Below are 20,134 nucleotides of genomic sequence, written 5' to 3'. Positions count from 1 at the left end.
GCCATTTTCTAGCTGACTCCTCCCCTTCATATAGCAGCCATTTTGTACCTGACTCCTCCCCTTCTCAAGGCAGCCATCTTATAGCTAACTCCACCCCTTCTCATGGCAGCCATTTTGTAGCTGACTCCTCCCCTTCTCAAGGCAGCCATTTTGTAGCTGACTCCTCCCCTTCTCAAGGCAGCCATTTTGTAGCTGACTCCTCCCTTTCTCAAGGCAGCCATTTTGTAGCAGACTCCTCCCATTATCAAGGCAGCCATCTTATAGCTAACTCCACCCATACTCATTGCAGCCATTTTGTAGCTGACTCCTCCCCTTCTCAAGGCAGCCATTTTGTAGCTGACTCCTCCCCTTCTCAAGGCAGCCATCTTATAGCTAACTCCACCCCTTTTCTTGGCAGACATTTTGTAGCTGATTCATTGCAGCCATTTTGTAGCTGACTCCTCCCCTTCTCAAGGCAGCCATATTGTAGCTGACTCCTCCCCTTCCTATAGCAGCCATTTTGTAGCTGACTCCTCCCCTTCCTATAGCAAGCATTTTGTAGCTGACTCCTCCCCTTCTCATGGCAGCCATTTTGTAGCTAACTCCTCCCCTTTCATGGCAGCCATTTTGTAGATCTCATGGCAGCCATTTTGTATCTGACTCCTCCCCTTCTCAAGGCAGCCATCTTATAGCTAACTCCAACCCTTCTCATGGCAGCCATTTTGTAGCTGACTCATTGCAGCCATTTTGTAGTTGACTCCTCCCCTTTTCAATGCAGCCATTTTCTAGCTGACTCTTCCCCTTCCTATAGCAGCCATTTTGTAGCTGACTCCTCCCCTTCTCAAGGCAGCCATTTTGTACCTGACTCCTCCCCTTCTCAAGGCAGCCATCTTATAGCTAACTCCACCCCTTCTCATGGCAGCCATTTTGTAGCTGACTCATTGCAGCCATTTTGTAGCTGACTCCTCCCCTTCTCAAGGCAGCCATTTTCTAGCTGACTCCTCCCACTTTCAAGGCAGCCATATTGTAGCTGACTCCTCTCCTTCCTATAGCAGCCATTTTGTAGCTGACTCCTCCCCTTCTCAAGGCAGCCATCTTATAGCTAACTCCACCCCTTTTCTTGGCAGCCATTTTGTAGCTGATTCATTGCAGACATTTTGTAGCTGACTCCTCCCCTTCTCAAGGCAGCCATATTGTAGCTGACTCCTCCCCTTCCTATAGCAGCCATTTTAGCTGACTCCTCCCCTTTGCATGGCAGCCATTTTGTAGCTAACTCCTCCCCTTTCATGGCAGCCATTTTGTAGATATCATGGCAGCCATTTTGTATCTGACTCCTCCCCTTCTCAAGGCAGCCCTTATAGCTAACCACCCCTTCTCATGGCAGCCATTTTGTAGCTGACTAATTGCAGCCATTTTGTATTTGACTCCTCCCCTTTTCAAGGCAGCCATTTTCTATCTGACTCCTCCCATTCTTAAGGCAGCCATTTTGTAGCAGACTCGTAGCAGCCATTTTGTAGCTGACTCCTCCCCTTATCAAGGCAGCCATCTTATAGCTAACTCCACCCATACTCATTGCAGCCATTTTGTAGCTGACTCCTCCCCTTCTCATGGCAGCCATTTTGTAGCTAACTCCTCCCCTTTCATGGCAGCCATTTTTTAGATCTCATGGCAGCCATTTTGTATCTGACTCCTCCCCTTCTCAAGGCAGCCATCTTATAGCTAACTCCACCCCTTCTCATGGCAGCCATTTTGTAGCTGACTCATTGCAGCCATTTTGTAGCTGACTCCTCCCACTCTCAAGTCAGCCATTTTGTAGCTGACTCCTCCCCTTCCTATAGCAGCCATTTTGTAGCTGACTCCTCCCCTTCTCAAGGCAGCCATTTTGTAGCTGACTCCTCCCCTTCTCAAGGCAGCCATTTTCTAACTGACTCCTCCCACTCTCAAGTCAGCCATTTTGTAGCTGACTCCTCCCCTTCCTATAGCAGCCATTTTGTAGCTGACTCCTCCCCTTCTCAAGGCAGCCATTTTGTAGCTGACTCCTCCCCTTCTCAAGGCAGCCATTTTATAGCTAACTCCACCCCTTTTCTTGGCAGACATTTTGTAGCTGATTCATTGCAGCCATTTTGTAGCTGACTCCTCCCCTTCTCAAGGCAGCCATATTGTAGCTGACTCCTCCCCTTCCTATAGCAGCCATTTTGTAGCTGACTCCTCCCCTTCCTATAGCAGCCATTTTGTAGCTGACTCCTCCCCTTCTCATGGCAGCCATTTTGTAGCTAACTCCTCCCCTTTCATGGCAGCCATTTTGTAGATCTCATGGCAGCCATTTTGTATCTGACTCCTCCCCTTCTCAAGGCAGCCATTTTGTACCTGACTCCTCCCCTTCTCAAGGCAGCCATCTTATAGCTAACTCCAACCCTTCTCATGGCAGCCATTTTGTAGCTGACTCATTGCAGCCATTTTGTAGCTGACTCCTCCCCTTCTCAAGGCAGCCATTTTCTAGCTGACTCCTCCCACTTTCAAGGCAGCCATATTGTAGCTGACTCCTCTCCTAACTATAGCAGCCATTTTGTAGCTGACTCCTCCCCTTCTCAAGGCAGCCATCTTATAGCTAACTCCACCCCTTTTCTTGGCAGCCATTTTGTAGCTGATTCATTGCAGACATTTTGTAGCTGACTCCTCCCCTTATCAAGGCAGCCATCTTATAGCTAACTCCACCCATACTCATTGCAGCCATTTTGTAGCTGACTCCTCCCCTTCTCATGGCAGCCATTTTGTAGCTAACTCCTCCCCTTTCATGGCAGCCATTTTTTAGATCTCATGGCAGCCATTTTGTATCTGACTCCTCCCCTTCTCAAGGCAGCCATCTTATAGCTAACTCCACCCCTTCTCATGGCAGCCATTTTGTAGCTGACTCATTGCAGCCATTTTGTAGTTGACTCCTCCCCTTTTCAAGGCAGCCATTTTCTAGCTGACTCCTCCCATTCTCAAGGCAGACATTTTGTAGCAGACTCCTCCCCTTCTCAAGGCAGCCATCTTATAGCTAACCACCCCTTCTCATGGCAGCCATTTTGTAGCTGACTCATTGCAGCCATTTTGTATCTGACTCCTCCCCTTCTCAAGGCAGCCATCTTATAGCTAACTCCACCCCTTCTCATGGCAGCCATTTTGTAGCTGACTCATTGCAGCCATTTTGTAGCTGACTCCTCCCACTCTCAAGTCAGCCATTTTGTAGCTGACTCCTCCCCTTCTCTAGGCAGCCATTTTCTAACTGACTCCTCCCACTCTCAAGTCAGCCATTTTGTAGCTGACTCCTCCCTTTCCTATAGCAGCCATTTTGTAGCTGACTCCTCCCCTTCTCAAGGCAGCCATTTTGTAGCTGACTCCTCCCCTTCTCAAGGCAGCCATCTTATAGCTAACTCCACCCCTTTTCTTGGCAGACATTTTGTAGCTGATTCATTGCAACCATTTTGTAGCTGACTCCTCCCCTTCTCATGGCAGCCATTTTGTAGCTGACTAATTGCAGCCATTTTGTATTTGACTCCTCCCCTTTTCAAGGCAGCCATTTTCTATCTGACTCCTCCCATTCTTAAGGCAGCCATTTTGTAGCAGACTCATAGCAGCCATTTTGTAGCTGACTCCTCCCCTTATCAAGGCAGCCATCTTATAGCTAACTCCACCCATACTCATTGCAGCCATTTTGTAGCTGACTCCTCCCCTTCTCATGGCAGCCATTTTGTAGCTAACTCCTCCCCTTTCATGGCAGCCATTTTTTAGATCTCATGGCAGCCATTTTGTATCTGACTCCTCCCCTTCTCAAGGCAGCCATCTTATAGCTAACTCCACCCCTTCTCATGGCAGCCATTTTGTAGCTGACTCATTGCAGCCATTTTGTAGCTGACTCCTCCCACTCTCAAGTCAGCCATTTTGTAGCTGACTCCACCCCTTCCTATAGCAGCCATTTTGTAGCTGACTCCTCCCCTTCTCAAGGCAGCCATTTTGTAGCTGACTCCTCCCCTTCTCAAGGCAGCCATTTTCTAACTGACTCCTCCCACTCTCAAGTCAGCCATTTTGTAGCTGACTCCTCCCCTTCCTATAGCAGCCATTTTGTAGCTGACTCCTCCCCTTCTCAAGGCAGCCATTTTATAGCTAACTCCACCCCTTTTCTTGGCAGCCATTTTGTAGCTGACTCCTCCCCTTCTCAAGGCAGCCATTTTGTAGCTGACTCCTCCCCTTCTCAAGGCAGCCATTTTGTAGCTGACTCCTCCCTTTCTCAAGGCAGCCATTTTGTAGCAGACTCCTCCCATTATCAAGGCAGCCATCTTATAGCTAACTCCACCCATACTCATTGCAGCCATTTTGTAGCTGACTCCTCCCCTTCTCAAGGCAGCCATTTTGTAGCTGACTCCTCCCCTTCTCAAGGCAGCCATCTTATAGCTAACTCCACCCCTTTTCTTGGCAGACATTTTGTAGCTGATTCATTGCAGCCATTTTGTAGCTGACTCCTCCCCTTCTCAAGGCAGCCATATTGTAGCTGACTCCTCCCCTTCCTATAGCAGCCATTTTGTAGCTGACTCCTCCCCTTCCTATAGCAAGCATTTTGTAGCTGACTCCTCCCCTTCTCATGGCAGCCATTTTGTAGCTAACTCCTCCCCTTTCATGGCAGCCATTTTGTAGATCTCATGGCAGCCATTTTGTATCTGACTCCTCCCCTTCTCAAGGCAGCCATCTTATAGCTAACTCCAACCCTTCTCATGGCAGCCATTTTGTAGCTGACTCATTGCAGCCATTTTGTAGTTGACTCCTCCCCTTTTCAATGCAGCCATTTTCTTGCTGACTCTTCCCCTTCCTATAGCAGCCATTTTGTAGCTGACTCCTCCCCTTCTCAAGGCAGCCATTTTGTACCTGACTCCTCCCCTTCTCAAGGCAGCCATCTTATAGCTAACTCCACCCCTTCTCATGGCAGCCATTTTGTAGCTGACTCATTGCAGCCATTTTGTAGCTGACTCCTCCCCTTCTCAAGGCAGCCATTTTCTAGCTGACTCCTTCCACTTTCAAGGCAGCCATATTGTAGCTGACTCCTCTCCTTCCTATAGCAGCCATTTTGTAGCTGACTCCTCCCCTTCTCAAGGCAGCCATCTTATAGCTAACTCCACCCCTTTTCTTGGCAGCCATTTTGTAGCTGATTCATTGCAGACATTTTGTAGCTGACTCCTCCCCTTCTCAAGGCAGCCATATTGTAGCTGACTCCTCCCCTTCCTATAGCAGCCATTTTAGCTGACTCCTCCCCTTTGCATGGCAGCCATTTTGTAGCTAACTCCTCCCCTTTCATGGCAGCCATTTTGTAGATATCATGGCAGCCATTTTGTATCTGACTCCTCCCCTTCTCAAGGCAGCCATCTTATAGCTAACCACCCCTTCTCATGGCAGCCATTTTGTAGCTGACTAATTGCAGCCATTTTGTATTTGACTCCTCCCCTTTTCAAGGCAGCCATTTTCTATCTGACTCCTCCCATTCTTAAGGCAGCCATTTTGTAGCAGACTCATAGCAGCCATTTTGTAGCTGACTCCTCCCCTTATCAAGGCAGCCATCTTATAGCTAACTCCACCCATACTCATTGCAGCCATTTTGTAGCTGACTCCTCCCCTTCTCATGGCAGCCATTTTGTAGCTAACTCCTCCCCTTTCATGGCAGCCATTTTTTAGATCTCATGGCAGCCATTTTGTATCTGACTCCTCCCCTTCTCAAGGCAGCCATCTTATATCTAACTCCACCCCTTCTCATGGCAGCCATTTTGTAGCTGACTCATTGCAGCCATTTTGTAGCTGACTCCTCCCACTCTCAAGTCAGCCATTTTGTAGCTGACTCCTCCCCTTCCTATAGCAGCCATTTTGTAGCTGACTCCTCCCCTTCTCAAGGCAGCCATTTTGTAGCTGACTCCTCCCCTTCTCAAGGCAGCCATTTTCTAACTGACTCCTCCCACTCTCAAGTCAGCCATTTTGTAGCTGACTCCTCCCCTTCCTATAGCAGCCATTTTGTAGCTGACTCCTCCCCTTCTCAAGGCAGCCATTTTGTAGCTGACTCCTCCCCTTCTCAAGGCAGCCATTTTATAGCTAACTCCACCCCTTTTCTTGGCAGACATTTTGTAGCTGATTCATTGCAGCCATTTTGTAGCTGACTCCTCCCCTTCTCAAGGCAGCCATATTGTAGCTGACTCCTCCCCTTCCTATAGCAGCCATTTTGTAGCTGACTCCTCCCCTTCCTATAGCAGCCATTTTGTAGCTGACTCCTCCCCTTCTCATGGCAGCCATTTTGTAGCTAACTCCTCCCCTTTCATGGCAGCCATTTTGTAGATCTCATGGCAGCCATTTTGTATCTGACTCCTCCCCTTCTCAAGGCAGCCATTTTGTACCTGACTCCTCCCCTTCTCAAGGCAGCCATCTTATAGCTAACTCCAACCCTTCTCATGGCAGCCATTTTGTAGCTGACTCATTGCAGCCATTTTGTAGCTGACTCCTCCCCTTCTCAAGGCAGCCATTTTCTAGCTGACTCCTCCCACTTTCAAGGCAGCCATATTGTAGCTGACTCCTCTCCTTCCTATAGCAGCCATTTTGTAGCTGACTCCTCCCCTTCTCAAGGCAGCCATCTTATAGCTAACTCCACCCCTTTTCTTGGCAGCCATTTTTAGCTGACTCCTCCCGTTTGCATGGCAGCCATTTTGTAGCTAACTCCTCCCCTTTCATGGCAGCCATTTTGTAGATATCATGGCAGCCATTTTGTATCTGACTCCTCCCCTTCTCAAGGCAGCCATCTTATAGCTAACCACCCCTTCTCATGGCAGCCATTTTGTAGCTGACTCATTGCAGCCATTTTGTATTTGACTCCTCCCCTTTTCAAGGCAGCCATTTTCTATCTGACTCCTCCCATTCTTAAGGCAGCCATTTTGTAGCAGACTCATAGCAGCCATTTTGTAGCTGACTCCTCCCCTTATCAAGGCAGCCATCTTATAGCTAACTCCTCCCATACTCATTGCAGCCATTTTGTAGCTGACTCCTCCCCTTCTCATGGCAGCCATTTTGTAGCTAACTCCTCCCCTTTCATGGCAGCCATTTTTTAGATCTCATGGCAGCCATTTTGTATCTGACTCCTCCCCTTCTCAAGGCAGCCATCTTATAGCTAACTCCACCCCTTCTCATGGCAGCCATGTTGTAGCTGACTCATTGCAGCCATTTTGTAGTTGACTCCTCCCCTTTTCAAGGCAGCCATTTTCTAGCTGACTCCTCCCATTCTCAAGGCAGACATTTTGTAGCAGACTCCTCCCCTTCTCAAGGCAGCCATCTTATAGCTAACCACCCCTTCTCATGGCAGCCATTTTGTAGCTGACTCATTGCAGCCATTTTGTAGCTGACTCCTCCCCTTCCCAAGGCAGCCATATTGTAGCTGACTCCTCCCCTTCCTATAGCAGCCATTTTGTAGCAGACTCCTCCCCTTCTCAAGGCAGCCATCTTATAGCTAACCACCCCTTCTCATGGCAGCCATTTTGTAGCTGACTCATTGCAGCCATTTTGTATCTGACTCCTCCCCTTCTCAAGGCAGCCATCTTATAGCTAACTCCACCCCTTCTCATGGCAGCCATTTTGTAGCTGACTCATTGCAGCCATTTTGTAGCTGACTCCTCCCACTCTCAAGTCAGCCATTTTGTAGCTGACTCCTCCCCTTCTCAAGGCAGCCATTTTCTAACTGACTCCTCCCACTCTCAAGTCAGCCATTTTGTAGCTGACTCCTCCCTTTCCTATAGCAGCCATTTTGTAGCTGACTCCTCCCCTTCTCAAGGCAGCCATTTTGTAGCTGACTCCTCCCCTTCTCAAGGCAGCCATCTTATAGCTAACTCCACCCCTTTTCTTGGCAGACATTTTGTAGCTGATTCATTGCAGCCATTTTGTAGCTGACTCCTCCCCTTCCCAAGGCAGCCACATTGTAGCTGACTCCTCCCCTTCCTATAGCAGCCATTTTGTAGCTGACTCCTCCCCTTCCTATAGCAGCCATTTTGTAGCTGACTCCTCCCCTTCTCATGGCAGCCATTTTGTAGCTAACTCCTCCCCTTTCATGGCAGCCATTTGGTAGATCTCATGGCAGCCATTTTGTATCTGACTCCTCCCCTTCTCAAGGCAGCCATCTTATAGCTAACTCCACCCCTTCTCATGGCAGCCATTTTGTAGCTGACTCATTGCAGCCATATTGTAGTTGACTCCTCCCCTTTTCAAGGAAGCCATTTTCTAGCTGACTCCTCCCCTTCATATAGCAGCCATTTTGTAGCTGACTCCTCCCCTTCTCAAGGCAGCCATTTTGTAGCAGACTCATTCCAGCCATTTTGTACCTGACTCCTCCCATTCTCAAGGTAGCCATTTTGTAGCTGACTCCTCCCCTTCTCAAGGCAGCCATTTTGTAGCTGACTCCTCCCCTTCTCAAGGCAGCCATTTTGTAGCTGACTCCTCCCTTTCTCAAGGCAGCCATTTTGTAGCAGACTCCTCCCATTATCAAGGCAGCCATCTTATAGCTAACTCCACCCATACTCATTGCAGCCATTTTGTAGCTGACTCCTCCCCTTCTCATGGCAGCCATTTTGTAGCTAACTCCTCCCCTTTCATGGTAGCCATTTTGTAGATCTCATGGCAGCCATTTTGTATCTGACTCCTCCCCTTCTCAAGGCAGCCATCTTATAGCTAACTCCTCCCACTTTCAAGGCAGCCATATTGTAGCTGACTCCTCCCCTTCCTATAGCAGCCATTTTGTAGCTGACTCCTCCCCTTCTTAAGGCAGCCATCTTATAGCTAACTCCACCCCTTTTCTTGGCAGCCATTTTGTAGCTGATTCATTGCAGCCATTTTGTATCTGACTCCTCCCCTTCTCAAGGCAGCCATATTGTAGCTGACTCCTCCCCTTCCTATAGCAGCCATTTTGTAGCTGACTCATCGCAGCCATTTTGTAGCTGAATCCTCCCCTTCTCAAGGCAGCCATTTTGTAGCTGACTCCTCCCCTTCTCATGGCAGCCATTTTGTAGCTGAATCCTCCACTTCTCAAGGCAGCCATTTTGTAGCTGACTCCTCCCATTCTCAAGGCAGCCATTTTGTAGCAGACTCATATCAGCCATTTTGTACCTGACTCCTCCCATTCTCAAGGCAGCCAATTTGTAGCTGACTCCTCCCCTTCTCAAGGTAGCCATTTTGTAGCAGACTCCTCCCCTTCCAATAGCAGCCATTTTGTAGGTCACTCATGGCAGCCATTTTGTAACTGACTTCTCCCCTTATCAAGGCAGCCATTTTGTAGCTGACTCCTCCCCTTCTTAAGGCAGCCATCTTATAGCTGACTCCTCCCCTTCTTAAGGCAGCCATTTTGTAGCAGACTCCTCCCCTTCTTAAGGCAGCCATCTTATAGCTGACTCCTCCACTTCTCAAGGCAGCCATTTTGTAGCTGACTCCTCCCATTCCTATACCAGCCATTTTGTAGCTGACTCATGGCAGCCATTTTGTAGCTGACTCCTCCCCTTATCAAGGCAGCCATTTTGTAGCTTACTCATGGCAGCCATTTTGTAGCTGACTCCTCCCCTTCTCAAGGCAGCCATTTTGTAGCTGACTCCTCCCCTTCTCAAGGCAGCCATTTTGTAGCTGACTCATGGCAACCATTTTATAGCTAACTCCTCCCCTTCTCAAGGCAGCCATTTTGTAGCTGACTCCTCCCACTCTCAAGGCAGCCATTTTGTAGCTGACTCCTCCCCTTCTCAAGGTAGCCATTTTGTAGCTGACTCCTCCCCTTATCAAGGCAGCCATTTTGTAGCTGACTCCTCCCCTTCTCAAGGCAGCCATTTTGTAGCTGACTCATGGCAGCCATTTTGTAGCTGACTCCTCCCATTCTCATGGCAGCCATTTTGTAGGTGACTCATTGCAGCCATTTTGTAGCTGACTCCTCCCCTTCCCAAGGCAGCCATTTTGTAGCTGACTCATCCCATTCTCAAGGCAGCCATTTTGTGGCTGACTCCTCCACTTCTCAAGGCAGCCATTTTGTAGCTGACTCCTCCCCTTCCTATAGCAGCCATTTTGTAGCTGACTCATGGCCACCATTTTGTAGCTGACACCTCCCCTTATCAAGGCATCCATTTTGTAGCTGACTCCTCCCCATCCTATAGCAGCCATTTTGTAGATCTCATGGCAGCCATCTTGTAGCTGACTCCTCCCCTTCCCATGGCAGCCATTTTGTAGCAGACTCTTTGCAGCCATTTTGTAGCTGACTCCTCCTCTTCTCAAGGCAGCCATTTTATAGCTGATTCATTGCAGCCATTTTGTATCTGACTCCTCCCCTTCTCAAGGCAGCCATATTGTAGCTGACTCCTCCCATTCTCAAGGCAGCCATTTTGTAGCAGACTCATCCCCTTCTCAAGGCAGCCATTTTGTAGCTGACTCCTCCCCTTCCTATAACAGCCATTTTGTAGCTGACTCCTCCCCTTCTCAAGGCAGCCATTTTGTACCTGACTCCTCCCCTTCCTATAGCAGCCATTTTGTAGCTGACTCATGGCAGCCATTTTGTAGCTGACTCCTCCTCTTATCACGGCAACCATTTTGTAGCTGACTCCTCCCCTTCTCAGGGCAGCCATCTTATAGCTAACTCCACCCCTTCTCATGGCAGGGGTGCCATCTTTTGTAGCTGACCCCTCCCCTTCTCAAGGCAGCCATCTTATAGCTAACTCCACCCCTTCTCATGGCAGGCATTTTGTAGCTGACTCATTGCAGCCATTTTGTAGCTGAATCCTCCCCTTCTCAAGGCAGCCATTTTGTAGCTGACTCCTCCCATTCTCAAGGCAGCCATTTTGTAGCTGACTCCTCCCCTTCCTATAGCAGCCATTTTGTAGCTGACTCATGGCAGCCATTTTGTAGCTGAGTCCTCCCCTTCTCAAGGCAGCCATCTTGTAGCTGACTCCCCCCCTTCTCAAGGCAGCCATCTTATAGCTAACTCCACCCCTTCTCATGGCAGCCATTTTGTAGAACTCATGGCAGCCATTTTGTAGCTGAATCCTCCCCTAATCATGGCAGCCATTTTGTAGCTACCTCCTCCCCTTTTCATGGCAGCCTTTTTATAGATCTCATGGCAGCCATTTTGTAGCTGACTCCTCCCTTTCCTATAGCAGCCGTTTTGTAGCTGACTCATGGCAGCCATTTTGTAGCTGACTCCTCCCCTTATCAAGGTAGCCATCTTATAGCTAACTCCATCCCTTCTCATGGCAGCCATTTTGTAGCTGAATCATGGCAGCCATTTTGTAGCTGACTCCTCCCCTTCTCAAGGCAGCCATTTTGTAGCTGACTCCTCCCATTCTCAAGGCAGCCATCTTGTAGCTGACTCCCCAGTTCTCAAGGCAGCCATCTTATAGCTAACTCCACCCCTTCTCATGGCAGCCATTTCGTAGAACTCATGGGAACCATTTTGTAGCTGAATCCTCCCCTAATCATGGCAGCCATTTTGTAGCGGACTCCTCCCCTTCTCAAGGCCGCCATTTTGTAGCTGACTCCTCCCATTCTCAAGGCAGCCATTTTGTAGCTGACTCCTCCCCTTCTCAAGGCAGCCATCTTATAGCTAACTCCACCCCTTCTCATGGCAGCCATTTTGTAGCTGACTCATTGCAGCCATTTTGTAGCTGACTCCTCCCCTTCTCAAGGCAGCCATTTTGTAGCTGACTCCTCCCATTCTCAAGACAGCCTTTTTGTAGCTGACTCCTCCCCTTCCTATAGCAGCCATTTTGTAGCTGACTCATGGCAGCCATTTTGTAGCTGACTCCTCCCCTTATCAAGGTAGCCATCTTATAGCTAACTCCACCCCTTCTCATTGCAGCCATTTTGTAGCTGAATCATGGCAGCCATTTTGTAGCGGACTCCTCCCCTTCTCAAGACAGCCATTTTGTAGCTGACTCCTCCCATTCTCAAGGCAGCCATTTTGTAGCTGACTCCTCCCCTTCTCAAGGCAGCCATTTTGTACCTGACTCCTCCCCTCCCTATAGCAGCCATTTTGTAGCTCACTCATGGCAGCCATTTTGTAGCTGAATCCTCCCCTTATCAAGACAGCCATTTTGTAGCTGACTCCTTCCCTTCTCAAGGCAGCCATCTTATAGCTAACTCCACCCCTTCTCATGGCAGCCATTTTGTAGCTGACTCATTGCAGCCATTTTGTAGCTGACTCCTCCCCTTCTCTATGCAGCCATTTTGTAGCTGACTCCTCCCCTTCTCAAGGCAGCCATTTTGTAGCTGACTCATGGCAGCCATTTTATAGCTAACTCCTCCCCTTCTCAAGGCAGCCATTTTGTAGCTGACTCCTCCCACTCTCAAGGCAGCCATTTTGTAGCTGACTCCTCCCCTTCTCAAGGTAGCCATTTTGTAGCTGACTCCTCCCCTTATCAAGGCAGCCATTTTGTAGCTGACTCCTCCCCTTCTCAAGGCAGCCATTTTGTAGCTGACTCATGGCAGCCATTTTGTAGCTGACTCCTCCCATTCTCATGGCAGCCATTTTGTAGGTGACTCATTGCAGCCATTTTGTAGCTGACTCCTCCCCTTCTCAAGGCAGCCATTTTGTAGCTGACTCATCCCATTCTCAAGGCAGCCATTTTGTGGCTGACTCCTCCACTTCTCAAGGCAGCCATTTTGTAGCTGACTCCTCCCCTTCCTATAGCAGCCATTTTGTAGCTGACTCATGGCCACCATTTTGTAGCTGACACCTCCCCTTATCAAGGCATCCATTTTGTAGCTGACTCCTCCCCATCCTATAGCAGCCATTTTGTAGATCTCATGGCAGCCATCTTGTAGCTGACTCCTCCCCTTCCCATGGCAGCCATTTTGTAGCAGACTCTTTGCAGCCATTTTGTAGCTGACTCCTCCTCTTCTCAAGGCAGCCATTTTATAGCTGACTCATTGCAGCCATTTTGTATCTGACTCCTCCCCTTCTCAAGGCAGCCATATTGTAGCTGACTCCTCCCATTCTCAAGGCAGCCATTTTGTAGCAGACTCATCCCCTTCTCAAGGCAGCCATTTTGTAGCTGACTCCTCCCCTTCCTATAACAGCCATTTTGTAGCTGACTCCTCCCCTTCTCAAGGCAGCCATTTTGTACCTGACTCCTCCCCTTCCTATAGCAGCCATTTTGTAGCTGACTCATGGCAGCCATTTTGTAGCTGACTCATCCTCTTATCACAGCAACCATTTTGTAGCTGACTCCTCCCCTTCTCAGGGCAGCCATCTTATAGCTAACTCCACCCCTTCTCATGGCAGGGGTGCCATCTTTTGTAGCTGACCCCTCCCCTTCTCAAGGCAGCCATCTTATAGCTAACTCCACCCCTTCTCATGGCAGCCATTTTGTAGCTGACTCATTGCAGCCATTTTGTAGCTGAATCCTCCCCTTCTCAAGGCAGCCATTTTGTAGCTGACTCCTCCCATTCTCAAGGCAGCCATTTTGTAGCTGACTCCTCCCCTTCCTATAGCAGCCATTTTGTAGCTGACTCATGGCAGCCATTTTGTAGCTGAGTCCTCCCCTTCTCAAGGCAGCCATCTTGTAGCTGACTCCCCCCCTTCTCAAGGCAGCCATCTTATAGCTAACTCCACCCCTTCTCATGGCAGCCATTTTGTAGAACTCATGGCAGCCATTTTGTAGCTGAATCCTCCCCTAATCATGGCAGCCATTTTGTAGCTACGTCCTCCCCTTTTCATGGCAGCCATTTTGTAGCTGACTCCTCCCCTTATCAAGGCAGCCATTTTGTAGCTGACTCCTCCCCTTCTCAAGGCAGCCATTTTGTAGCTGACTCATGGCAGCCATTTTGTAGCTGACTCCTCCCATTCTCATGGCAGCCATTTTGTAGGTGACTCATTGCAGCCATTTTGTAGCTGACTCCTCCCCTTCTCAAGGCAGCCATTTTGTAGCTGACTCATCCCATTCTCAAGGCAGCCATTTTGTGGCTGACTCCTCCACTTCTCAAGGCAGCCATTTTGTAGCTGACTCCTCCCCTTCCTATAGCAGCCATTTTGTAGCTGACTCATGGCCACCATTTTGTAGCTGACACCTCCCCTTATCAAGGCATCCATTTTGTAGCTGACTCCTCCCCATCCTATAGCAGCCATTTTGTAGATCTCATGGCAGCCATCTTGTAGCTGACTCCTCCCCTTCCCATGGCAGCCATTTTGTAGCAGACTCTTTGCAGCCATTTTGTAGCTGACTCCTCCTCTTCTCAAGGCAGCCATTTTATAGCTGACTCATTGCAGCCATTTTGTATCTGACTCCTCCCCTTCTCAAGGCAGCCATATTGTAGCTGACTCCTCCCATTCTCAAGGCAGCCATTTTGTAGCAGACTCATCCCCTTCTCAAGGCAGCCATTTTGTAGCTGACTCCTCCCCTTCCTATAACAGCCATTTTGTAGCTGACTCCTCCCCTTCTCAAGGCAGCCATTTTGTACCTGACTCCTCCCCTTCCTATAGCAGCCATTTTGTAGCTGACTCATGGCAGCCATTTTGTAGCTGACTCCTCCTCTTATCACGGCAACCATTTTGTAGCTGACTCCTCCCCTTCTCAGGGCAGCCATCTTATAGCTAACTCCACCCCTTCTCATGGCAGGGGTGCCATCTTTTGTAGCTGACCCCTCCCCTTCTCAAGGCAGCCATCTTATAGCTAACTCCACCCCTTCTCATGGCAGCCATTTTGTAGCTGACTCATTGCAGCCATTTTGTAGCTGAATCCTCCCCTTCTCAAGGCAGCCATTTTGTAGCTGACTCCTCCCATTCTCAAGGCAGCCATTTTGTAGCTGACTCCTCCCCTTCCTATAGCAGCCATTTTGTAGCTGACTCATGGCAGCCATTTTGTAGCTGAGTCCTCCCCTTCTCAAGGCAGCCATCTTGTAGCTGACTCCCCCCCTTCTCAAGGCAGCCATCTTATAGCTAACTCCACCCCTTCTCATGGCAGCCATTTTGTAGAACTCATGGCAGCCATTTTGTAGCTGAATCCTCCCCTAATCATGGCAGCCATTTTGTAGCTACGTCCTCCCCTTTTCATGGCAGCCTTTTTATAGATCTCATGGCAGCCATTTTGTAGCTGACTCCTCCCTTTCCTATAGCAGCCGTTTTGTAGCTGACTCGTGGCAGCCATTTTGTAGCTGACTCCTCCCCTTATCAAGGTAGCCATTTTATAGCTAACTCCATCCCTTCTCATGGCAGCCATTTTGTAGCTGAATCATGGCAGCCATTTTGTAGCTGACTCCTCCCCTTCTCAAGGCAGCCATTTTGTAGCTGACTCCTCCCATTCTCAAGGCAGCCATCTTGTAGCTGACTCCCCAGTTCTCAAGGCAGCCATCTTATAGCTAACACCTCCCCTTCTCATGGCAGCCATTTCGTAGAACTCATGGGAACCATTTTGTAGCTGAATCCTCCCCTAATCATGGCAGCCATTTTGTACCTGACTCCTCCCCTCCCTATAGCAGCCATTTTGTAGCTCACTCATGGCAGCCATTTTGTAGCTGAATCCTCCCCTTATCAAGACAGCCATTTTGTAGCTGACTCCTCCCCTTCTCAAGGCAGCCATCTTATAGCTAACTCCACCCCTTCTCATGGCAGCCATTTTGTAGCTGACTCATTGCAGCCATTTTGTAGCTGACTCCTCCCCTTCTCAAGGCAGCCATTTTGTAGCTGACTCATGGCAGCCATTTTGTAGCTGACTCCTCCCCTTCTCAAGGCAGCCATTTTGTAGCTGACTCCTCCCATTCTCAAGACAGCCTTTTTGTAGCTGACTCCTCCCCTTCCTATAGCAGCCATTTTGTAGCTGACTCATGGCAGCCATTTTGTAGCTGACTCCTCCCCTTCTCAAAGCAGCCATTTTGTAGCTGACTCCTCCACTTCTCAAGGCAGCCATTTTGTAGCTGACTCCTCCCCTTCTAATGGCAGCCATTTTGTAGCTGACTCATTGCAGCCATTTTGTAGCTGACTCCTCCCCTTCTCAAGGCAGCCATTTTGTAGCTGTCTCATCCCATTCTCAAGGCAGCCATTTTGTAGCTGACTCCTCCACTTCTCAAGCCAACCATTTTGTAGCTGACTCCTCCCCTTCCTATAGCAGCCATTTTGTAGCTGACTCATGGCAGCCATTTTGTAGCTGACTCCTCCCCTTATCAAGGCAGCCATTTTGTAGCTGACTCCTCCCCTTCCTATAGCAGCCATTTTGTAGCTGACTCATTGCTGCCATTTTGTAGCTGACTCCTCCCCTTATCAAGGCAGCCATCTTATAGCTAACTCCACCCCTTCTCATGGCAGCCATTTTGTAGCTGACTCATGGCAGCCATTTTGTAGCTGAATCCTCCCCTAATCATGGCAGCCATTTTGTAGCTAACTCCTCCCCTTTTCATGGCAGCCATTTTGTAGATCTCATAGCAGCCATTTTGTTGCTGACTCCTCCCCTTGCTGTAGCAGCCATTTTGTAGCTGACTCATGGCATCCATTTTGTAGCTGACTCCTCCCCTTCCTATAGCAGCCATTTTGTAGCTGACTCATGGCAGCCATTTTGTAGCTGACTCCTCCCCTTATCAAGGCAGCCATCTTATAGCTAACTCCACCACTTCTCATGCCAGCCATTTTGTAGCTGACTCATGGCAGCCTTTTTGTAGCTGACTCATGGCAGCCTTTTTGTAGCTGACTCCTCCCCTTCTCAAGGCAGCCATTTTGTAGCTGACTCCTCCCATTCTCAAGGCAGCCATTTTGTAGCTGACTCCTCCCTTTCTCAAGGCAGCCATCTTATAGCTAACTCCACCCCTTCTCATGGCAGCCATTTTGTAGCTGACTCATGGCAGCCATTTTGTAGCTGACTCCTCCCCTGCTCAAGGCAGCCATTTTGTAGCTGACTCCTCCCTTTCTCAAGGCAGCCATTTTGTAGCTGACTCCTCCCCTTCTCAAGACAGCCATTTTGTACCTGACTCCTCCCCTTCCTATGGCAGCCATTTTGTAGCTGACTCCTCCCCTTATCAAGGCAGCCATTTTGTAGCTGACTCCTCCCCTTCTCAAGGCAGCCATCTTATAGCTAACTCCACACCTTCTCATGGCAGCCATTTTGTAGCTGACTCATTGCAGCCATTTTGTAGCTGACTCCTCCCCTTCTCATGGCAGCCATATTGTAGCTGACTCATGGCAGCCATTTTGTAGATGACTCCTCCCATTCTCAAGGCAGCCATTTGTAGCTGACTCCTCCCCTTCCTATAGCAGCCATTTTGTAGCTGACTCATGGCAGCCATTTTGTAGCTGACTCCTCCCCTTCTCATGGCAGCCATTTTGTAGCTGACTCCTCCCCTTATCAAGGCAGCCATTTTGTAGCTAACTCCTCCCATTCTCAAGGCAGCCATTTTTTACCTGACTCCTCCCCTTCCTATAGCAGCCATTTTGTAGCTGACTCATGGCAGCCATTTTGTAGCTACCTCCTCCCCTTATCAAGGCAGCCATTTTGTAGATGACTCCTCCCCTTCTCAAGGCAGCCATCTTATAGCTAACTCCACCCCTTCTCATGGCAGCCATTTTGTAGATCTCATGGCAGCCATTTTGTAGCTGAATCCTCCCCTAATCATGGCAGCCATTTTGTAGCTAACTCCTCCCCTTTTCATGGCAGCCATTTTGTAGATCTCATGGCAGCCATCTTGTAGCTGACTCCTCCCCTTCCCATGGCAGCCATTTTGTAGTAGACACATGGCAGCCATTTTGTAGCTGATTCCTTCCTTTCCTATGGAAGCCATTTTGTAGCTGACTCCTCCCCTTCTCAAAGCAGCCATTTTGTAACTGACTCCTCCCCTTCTCAAGGCAGCCATCTTATAGCTAACTCCACCCCTTCTCATGGCAGCCATTTTGTAGCTGACTCATTGCAGCCATTTTGTAGCTGACTCCTCCCCTTCTCATGGCAGCCATTTTGTAGCTGACTCATGGCAGCCATTTTGTAGCTGACTCCTCCCCTTCTCATGGCAGCCATTTTGTAGCTGACTCATGGCAGCCATTTTGTAGCTGACTCCTCCCCTTCTCAAAGCAGCCATTTTGTAGCTGACTCCTCCACTTCTCAAGGCAGCCATTTTGTAGCTGACTCCTCCCCTTCTAATGGCAGCCATTTTGTAGCTGACTCATTGCAGCCATTTTGTAGCTGACTCCTCCCCTTCTCAAGCCAACCTTTTTGTAGCTGACTCCTCCCCTTCCTATAGCAGCCATTTTGTAGCTGACTCATGGCAGCCATTTTGTAGCTGACTCCTCCCCTTATCAAGGCAGCCATTTTGTAGCTGACTCCTCCCCTTCCTATAGCAGCCATTTTGTAGCTGACTCATTGCTGCCATTTTGTAGCTGACTCCTCCCCTTATCAAGGCAGCCATCTTATAGCTAACTCCACCCCTTCTCATGGCAGCCATTTTGTAGCTGACTCATGGCAGCCATTTTGTAGCTGAATCCTCCCCTAATCATGGCAGCCATTTTGTAGCTAACTCCTCCCCTTTTCATGGCAGCCATTTTGTAGATCTCATAGCAGCCATTTTGTTGCTGACTCCTCCCCTTGCTGTAGCAGCCATTTTGTAGCTGACTCATGGCATCCATTTTGTAGCTGACTCCTCCCCTTCCTATAGCAGCCATTTTGTAGCTGACTCATGGCAGCCATTTTGTAGCTGACTCCTCCCCTTATCAAGGCAGCCATCTTATAGCTAACTCCACCCCTTCTCATGCCAGCCATTTTGTAGCTGACTCATGGCAGCCTTTTTGTAGCTGACTCATGGCAGCCTTTTTGTAGCTGACTCCTCCCCTTCTCAAGGCAGCCATTTTGTAGCTGATTCCTCCCATTCTCAAGGCAGCCATTTTGTAGCTGACTCCTCCCCTTATCAAGGCAGCCATCTTATAGCTAACTCCACCCCTTCTCATGGCAGCCATTTTGTAGCTGACTCATGGCAGCCATTTTGTAGCTGACTCCTCCCCTGCTCAAGGCAGCCATTTTGTAGCTGACTCCTCCCTTTCTCAAGGCAGCCATTTTGTAGCTGACTCCTCCCCTTCTCAAGATAGCCATTTTGTACCTGACTCCTCCCCTTCCTATAGCAGCCATTTTGTAGCTGACTCATGGCAGCCATTTTGTAGCTGACTCCTCCCCTTATCAAGGCAGCCATTTTGTAGCTGACTCCTCCCCTTCTCAAGGCAGCCATCTTATAGCTAACTCCACACCTTCTCATGGCAGCCATTTTGTAGCTGACTCATTGCAGCCATTTTGTAGCTGACTCCTCCCCTTCTCATGGCAGCCATTTTGTAGCTGACTCATGGCAGCCATTTTGTAGATGACTCCTCCCATTCTCAAGGCAGCCATTTTGTAGCTGACTCCTCCCCTTCCTATAGCAGCCATTTTGTAACTGACTCATGGCAGCCATTTTGTAGCTGACTCCTCCCCTTCTCAAGGCAGCCATTTTGTAGCTGACTCCTCCCATTCTCAAGGCAGCCATTTTGTAGCTGACTTATCCCCTTCTCATGGCAGCCATTTTGTAGCTGACTCCTCCCCTTATCAAGGCAGCCATTTTGTAGCTAACTCCTCCCATTCTCAAGGCAGCCATTTTGTACCTGACTCCTCCCCTTCCTATAGCAGCCATTTTGTAGCTGACTCATGGCAGCCATTTTGTAGCTACCTCCTCCTTTTATCAAGGCAGCCATTTTGTAGCTGACTCCTCCCCTTCTCAAGGCAGCCATCTTATAGCTAACTCCACCCCTTCTCATGGCAGCCATTTTGTAGATCTCATGGCAGCCATTTTGTAGCTCAATCCTCCCCTAATCATGGCAGCCATTTTGTAGCTAACTCCTCCCCTTTTCATGGCAGCCATTTTGTAGATCTCATGGCAGCCATCTTGTAGCTGACTCCTCCCCTTCCCATGGCAGCCATTTTGTAGTAGACACATGGCAGCCATTTTGTAGCTGATTCCTTCCTTTCCTATGGAAGCCATTTTGTAGCTGACTCCTCCCCTTCTTAAAGCAGCCATTTTGTAACTGACTCCTCCCCTTCTCAAGGCAGCCATTTTGTAGCTGACTCCCTCCCTTCCCATGGCAGCCATTTTATACTGGTCTCCTCACCTTCCACGTTTAGCCAATGTTTCCATAGTAGCCATTTTG

The 20,134-nt window shown here is 49.0% G+C and overlaps 1 protein-coding gene across 1 annotated transcript in view; it reads left to right on the top strand.

Moving 5' to 3' along the window:
* The window catches only part of LOC143825520 (uncharacterized), an 86,474-nt gene that overhangs the window by 39,014 nt on the left and 27,326 nt on the right, over positions 1-20,134 (top strand). The gene's annotated exons all lie outside the window — the stretch shown is intronic.

This window comes from Paroedura picta, chromosome 16, assembly GCF_049243985.1.
Source record: "Paroedura picta isolate Pp20150507F chromosome 16, Ppicta_v3.0, whole genome shotgun sequence".
In the NCBI taxonomy this organism is placed as follows: Eukaryota; Metazoa; Chordata; class Lepidosauria; order Squamata; family Gekkonidae; genus Paroedura; species Paroedura picta.
This window is presented reverse-complemented; position numbering and strand designations above follow the sequence as displayed.